The sequence below is a fragment of the Choloepus didactylus genome, chromosome 1 (genome assembly GCF_015220235.1).
Source record: "Choloepus didactylus isolate mChoDid1 chromosome 1, mChoDid1.pri, whole genome shotgun sequence".
NCBI classification, from domain to species: Eukaryota; Metazoa; Chordata; class Mammalia; order Pilosa; family Megalonychidae; genus Choloepus; species Choloepus didactylus.
In genome coordinates, this window is record NC_051307.1 from 187,988,354 (window position 1) to 187,995,959 (window position 7,606).

The 7,606-nt window shown below is 38.7% G+C and overlaps 1 pseudogene; it reads left to right on the top strand.

Moving 5' to 3' along the window:
- Window positions 1-6,738: 6,738 nt before the first annotated feature.
- On the top strand, window positions 6,739-7,143 carry LOC119528048 (annotated as a pseudogene).
- Window positions 7,144-7,606: the final 463 nt, after the last annotated feature.

The window sequence follows — 7,606 nt, forward strand, 5'->3', positions numbered from 1 at the left end:
CTAGGGTCAAGTATCTGTTGCAGGCAATCAAGTTAAGCCCTGACTGATTAAGTGGAAAAATTCTATCAAAAGTTAGATGAGAAAAGTTAGGAGGAGAATACAAATGCATACTCTTAAGGCTGCAAGGATGTTGAAGATGAACAAGGCAAAGTGACAGAAAGATGTCAAAGAACAAATAAGATGCATGTCTGTCTGAGAGGAGACAGAAAGAGGAAGTTTCTTTTTTCTCGGCCTTCTACCCTTGGGAAGTCCCCGTACATACACAGCTTAATAGCTGTGGATTAAACTTTTGATGGTTGATCCCATACAAGGTCATAAAAGTTTTCAAAGAAGTTGCTCATGCTGTGCTACACAGATGCCGTGATATTGCCCTGTGCCCTTGAACCCAATAGGCCCTCATGGGATTGTCTGTTCCAACCTCAGTCCTAGGGAAAGACAAATTTAAATGGTAGTCCAAGCTACCACTCTTGCCGTTTTTATCCAGAATAAAGCATACACTTTCCCCAGGTGAAGGTACCAGCTGAAGGTCACCAGCCGATCTTGTGAATTGTAATTCAGGATACAGAAAAATGCTCCTGCTAATACTCTGGGAGTCAAGGCAACAATTAGCCATTTCAGGATACAATGCAGAGATTACATATGGCAATGCTGACCTCTCTATAGCAATCCCAGATTCCTCTTCACTCCCACATTCCTTGCTAATTGCTCCTTTTCCTGGGACTGTATAAGCTATGTATAACTATAACAGATATTGGTATAACTTTATGCACTTGTGTACAAGAAATGTCTCTTTTTTATTTCTCCTTATCATATTTAATCTGTTCAGAGACCCCCACCCATTCAAATGACAGGCTATATTCTGTCTTAGTTACTGTGGAGCCTTCCCTCTCCCACCATGAGATATACAAGAATCTGGAACTTACCTGTCAGCAAAAGAGAAAGGAATAGCTCTGTTCAGGGTCCTTGTGTTCTGCACTGTCTGTCCCTCGGGCACCCTCACTGGTCTAAAACACTGGCCGTAGACACTATATCCCAGCTATCCTACTGTCGTCTTGCTATGCAGAACACTATGTGCCAGGAGCATACCCGTCTGCAATTCCCACCTGAGCTCTCGATTCTTGTAAGCAGCTCAGATTTCATGTTCAGCCACTCTAAACTCCTCTACTCAAAATTGTTGTTCCGTTCCCTCCCCCCACCACAGACATTCCAGTAAAATCCCTTTCATTTAGTCTTTAGAATCACAACAGTGATCTCTTTCTTATATGTGCAGGTGGTGAAAAATTTGCACCTGTAAGAAATCTATCTTTATATGCCCAGTCCCCAGCTCCCGGGCCTACTGAGTACTCAACAAATGCTTGTTAAATAGAACACCACAAAAATTCACCACGTAATGTCTTTGCTTAGTTCCTGAGAAGAGCTTTCGTGTGAGAAGTCATAAAAATGCATTGATGAGTAGATAGCATCCCAAAACCAACATTTTCAAGTGCTTTTCAATAATTAAATTCTGAGGAACAATTTAAAGCTTGCATAGCTTTCTCTCAAATACTCTCTAGAGGCAGCCAGAGCTTGCTGGGGTTCACGGGTTTCATTATGAGTTCATTTTCCTCTCTTCAGTTTTGGGCGTATTGACTGAAATAAGAAGGAGGGAAGGGGAAGCACAGATGAAACAGGTAGAGTTTGGAAAGCCACAGAGCCCTTGCGTAGAGGGTAGAGCAGTAGGTTTTCCATTCAGTCTTGGCCATTTAGTATTCCTAATGAAATAAAACAACTTGTGTGGGTGTAAGAAGGAATTTGAGACCATGGTTCTAAGAACAGTTCAATCAACAAGGGGCCTTCAGCAAGTCTACTATGTATTGTGTGCCTTATTTTCTCTCTCTGGATAATGGGATTTATAATCTGTTGTCTCAAAGAGAAAGTGTGAGGAGCATCTTCAGATTTTTCACGTCTAACTGCACACAGACCACGTTGGAACTTTAATCCAAGGGGGAGTTTTGTGCAAGTTACAACTTGCTAAGTAAACCTGGAGCCCCTTCTATTTCTATCCACTTGGATGCCCCAGGCCTTGCCAATTTGTTAGGGCTGCTCAGAACTAACACACTACCCCCATCTGTCACTCATCATAGGAACTCCATTCAGTCATGAATTTCCAGGCACATCTTCTTCCTTGTCCTCCAATAAAACATTCTTAGATTATTTCCAAAGTTCCTCATGAAGCATAAGTTGGCATTAGGTTATCACTGTTGATTATAGGAGTGATTATTGCTGATTACAGAATGAATAAGCATGTTTCCCAGATGACAGCTTCTGAACCCATAAGAGAGACCCCTGGTGGAAATTTTAGACTGTGCAGCATGGACAATAGAAAGGTCATGTGGTGATCTGACTGAACATTGGAGAGTTGATGATAAGAAAGGTCATTATATACTATGTATATATGGCAGGATAGCTCTAGAAAACATTTCAGTGACCTGCCCAGTGAGTAGGAAATGCTTAAAACCACATTTTGATTTGAATAAAAGGTGCTGCATAATTATAGAAAAGCAAGGGATTAAAGAACTTACAGTTCAATTTTCAAAGGATATCACATTGATTATCTCATTTGATTCTCACAAACAAAGAACCTCATAAGTTAAACGGGACTAATGTTAAGTACAATTTTATAAGATGAGGAAATTGCAGATCATAGAGGAAGAAAGAAAGAAAGAAAGAAGAAGAAGAAGAAGAAGAAGAAGAAGAAGGTACTATTTCCAGCTCTGCTATATACCAATTGTTAAGACCGTGGCTCAGTCACTAAAGAAAGGACCTAATGTGAAAGGGGCTACGAGTGCCTTGCCCATATTACATGTCTTTCTTGTTTCTGCAAAGCAAAATGAGTCAAGTAATACTTAGTAGAAGCTTGGAATTAGTGGACTAATAATAATTTATACAATGTGCAATTTTGCTGAGGCATACATTTGAAATCACTTTCTGTGCTGCAGTAGGTGGTGAAACAATAGGGCAAGTGGACAACATCAGCATGCCCTTGCAATTTTCTTATTCCATGCGCTTAATTGGGCAAGCCTTCTATACAAGGGTCCTACCCTGGAGTAGCAGAGTGAGGACCCAGCCTTGCTGTAAGTATCATTATTACCTGCCTGGTGTAAGCACATTAATCAGGGCTGCCCCATCAGAAGCCCACTTGCAAGATAACTAAGGGAGAATAATACTTCCTTCAAGACAGAGGCAATCATGATGAAGCAACCAAATAAGAAAACTTTTGAACAGCACTTCTCAAACTTAAATATATATAGGAAACATCTGGGGATCTTGTTGTAATGCAGATTCTGATTCTGTAGTTCTAGAGTAGGATCTGAGAGTCTGCATTTCAAAAAACCTCCCAAGGGATGAAGACAGTGCTGGTCTGTAGATCATACTCTGAGTAAAAAGCTGTAGATCAGGGGTGCCCAACAGAAATATAATGTGAGCCATAATTTTTAACTTTTTTAATAAACGCATTATAAAAAAAAGTTTAAAAAGAACGTGAAATTAATTTTAAGAAGGACTTATATAAAACACATGAGCTCTGCAAGCCAGAAGATTAACATGATCACTGTACCTACCCCTACCATTAGGAGGTGAGGCCAGTGGAAAACTTGGGCTACACACTAACTTTGATCATTTTGAGACTCTGGATGTGTCTCTTTCTAAATGCTTTGTAAATGGTTAGCATCAGGCTACAAAATAGTGTTCTTATCTTTTTTAAGTTATTTAACCCAAATTCATTCAGATAGTAAGTAGAAAATAAATAATAAATAATCCAGTGCCTTGGTTGATCTAACCATCTCAGCCCAAATTTCTACCCTTCTGAAACTTACATTATGGTGAGGACCATTAAGAATATAAGATTTACCATATCAGTTAAGGCCAGATTGTTTCAAGAAAAGAAGAAGTGAATAGTAAACCAGTGGTCCAAGAATGAAATCACTATTCTGTGGTGAAATTTAATCCAAATATATGAGCACCAACTTTATCCGTCTGGAGATGCTTGGACTGTAACAGGTAGATGTGGCATGAGAGCATTTGAGCACAGGTCTCTACAAAGAGGGAGGATGTGGTTGAATGAAAATGCTTGTTTTGAGAAAAGAGGTTAGTTTTTACCTTGGTTTTCTGTCTCGAGTTGAAATTTCAAGTCATTGGATCACATAGTGTTGCAGCTAGAAGAGACTTCAGCAGACCTAATCTCCACCCTCCACTTTAAAGATGTCAGCAATTGAGGCACAGACAGGCTCAAGAAAATTATTTATGAAATACCTTGAACAGTGCTTAGTGTGTATCACATACTTAATAAGCACACATTTCTATGCTTATTTTCAAGAAATGGTGGGTTCTGACAGAATTATGTTAGCTAAGGAACTGAGCACATTATACTCAAGGTATAATGTTGGGCATGTTGTCCATTTATCAATTTGTTATGAAAACTACTTCCCCATGCTACTGCTGGGGAAGGCTCCTAGACTAGGAGATGAAAGCTCTGTTGTCATGCTGTATACTTGCTTGCAAGTCATTAAATTATTCAATGCATCATTCTTGTCATTTAAAAGATAATATCTACCTTACTTCCTTTATAGAAATGCAGTGAGGTTGACCGAAGTCATGGATGCAAAAGTGCTTTAAATAAAACATTGTAAACCCTGGACTAATAGTAAACAATCCTAGTAATCTTTAGAGATAAAGAACTGGATATGTTGAAGGGTTTATTGCCAAGTCAATCTTTATGGCCATCAAACTTTCCCAATACCTCTTTCAGTTACACCTCAAATGGAAGTGATCCATAGATACCTCCAGGCTCATGAGATGGAAAGGCTTACAGTTATGATCCCCATAATGGCATCTCCTTAAAGAAAGGCAACTCTTGTAATGGTATCTAGGATCTGGGCCTACTTTTCACAGCTGTGTCGTTGAGCATGAGGAGGCAGTCTTTATCTTTGAGCTTTGGATGGATGACTTCTTGAAACTTTAGGGCTCAAGAAAGCACAGAATTTGCCAAAAAGCACAAGGTGATTTTTGGGTCAAGGTGATCACATTCTTTATCCACTATAATCATTGCAGGATTCTGAATATTTAATGCCACAGTGAACACAGATACATAAAACGGCAACACCTAGTTCTAGCTTTACCTGTACAACCAATCTGAGATTTATGTTTTCATTCTATTAATGGTGGATTTGTAAAAATGAAAGTAGAATACTAATAAATTAACTTCTGCTTCCTCTGCTCTGCGTCTTCCATAAATATTTGAATCTCTTCACCTTCACCATCCCTTTGCCTTAGAATTCTGCTGTTTTGAGAAGATACAAGACACAATATTAAACTATATGTGGGGAATCCAAGACAGCTGACATACTTGGCAGTGATTTTGAATGACATCATTGAGTATGACATTTTTTAGCAATGCGTTGTGAAAGCTGTAATATAATATGGTGTAAAGAGAGGGGTCGTTCATCAATATTTCCCTGAAACCTGCATCTATACATTTTCGCATAAATTCTATGTGTTGGGTAGAGTTGCTGCCTGCTGGGGAACATCAGCTAAATGTTTTAAATATTAAGCTTTCATTTGCTCACACAAAACTGTAAAGACATAGCTCGGTTCACATTGAAGAAAATGTTTCATTGGATATACCAGGAACCTCATCTGTTCTATTATTTATTAGAGCCATATGTGCCTATTGAGTGTCACTGAGCAGCCGGAAATAAGCCCTGAGCTCTGAAGCCTTATACTACAGCTGCTAATGTGGCAGGATAGGGAGATAAAAAGGAACAAAACAGAAAAGAGGATCAAAACCCTTTTTTTTGTTCAATGGGTCAACAGAAGTCCATTTACTATTTGACTTTCCTATTTGTAATGAAAGAGTTTTCCGGGTAAAAGAATCTGCTGTCTTGTCACTTGCCTTTGTTCATTAGTTCAGAAAATCACAGATGTATAATAAGCTGAAAAGTATTTAGAACTTTTATTTAACCAACCACATTTCTAGAAACAGTTGCCTTATATGATACCACCCTGCATGTTTTTTTTGCAAGATTCTCTAGAAGAAAAAATAATTCTGCAGAAGTCATCTTTAAAACAAAGATTCCAAACTATTGTAGTCAGAGAAGTTTAGATGATTCTTCAGGTAATAAAAAAATAATGATAGCCTCTGACTTTCATTCTAAGTTAAGGATCTTTTTTCTGTTCTTTCTTCTATTGTCACACTTCAATACCATCCTGTATGTGGGTCAGTCTCTCCACTAAATGTTTCACTTTGGATTGTTTTGGCCTAGCAGATAGAGAACTTTGTACTAAGGGGTAACTTTAAAAGCATGTGTTTGGTTTAGTTAAAATCCTTATTTTACCCAAGTGCTGTGAAAGAGATGAACATGTATCACAAAAGTCAGGGTGAAAGACAGGATGACATTAAGATTCAAGGGAATATAATTGGCCAAAGTCTGTGGAGTCAGAAAAAGAGCAGAGACTGGATACCAAGGATGGACAATGGTTGGAGAGGAGGAAATTAGGTGGATGGAATTCTCTGTTCATACTTCCAAGTTGTACTCAACTTCCTGCTTTGCTGGGCTTCAACTCATTTTTTTACTTGACAGGAGACCTGAGAAATTTACTGATCTTAATGTAATTCAATAGATGATCTTAAAACTAGGTCATTGGGTGGCTTACTGCTCCTCCTCCCTGGCTGTGGCATTCATGTCCATGGCCTTATACTACATGCTGGCGCTGCTGCTCACCACTGTGCTCATCTTTTTCACCATCTGGCACATTATAGCATTTGATGAACTGAAGACTAATTACAAGAATCCTATAGACCAGTGTAATACCCTGAACCCTCTTGTACTTCCAGAGTACGTCATCCATGCTTTCTTCTATGTCATGCTTCTTTGTGCAGCAGAATGACTCACCCTGGATCTCAATATGCCCCTCTTAGCACATAATATTTGGAGGTAATATGAGGAGACCAGTGATGAGTGGACCAGGACTCTAGGACCCTACAACTATCATGAATGCAGATATTCTAGCATATTGTCAGAAAGGAGGAGGTGCAAATTAGTTTTTTATCTCCTAGCATTTTTAACTACCTCTTATGGCATGATCTATGTTTTGGTGAGCTCTTAGAACAACACACTGAAGAACTGATCCAGTTAAGTGCATGCAAAAGCCACCAAAGGAAGGGATTCTATCCAGCAAGATTCTGTTTCCAAGAGTAGCCTATGGAATCTGATCAGTTACCTTAAAAAATGACTCCTGTTTTTTAGAATGTTCCCATATTTCTTGCTTGTAGAAAGACTGCTTTCATATGTTACACTCAGATAAAGAATTTAAATGGAATTAATATAAAATGATTGCCTCTGAACTTACAGGTTTGAACTTGGACTCCTTAAGGAACAGCCATAATCCTTAGAATGACTACATTAATTACTGACCATCCTCAGTCCGTTGGAAGCTTTTGTTTATAGGACCCTGTAGGGTTCATTTTGGTTTTACTGAGATTCCACCTACTTATAAATTAGCTGTAGATATCAGGTGCTTTTGATGAACTGAAAATGTATATCTGACCTAAAGGAAATGTCATGAGTTT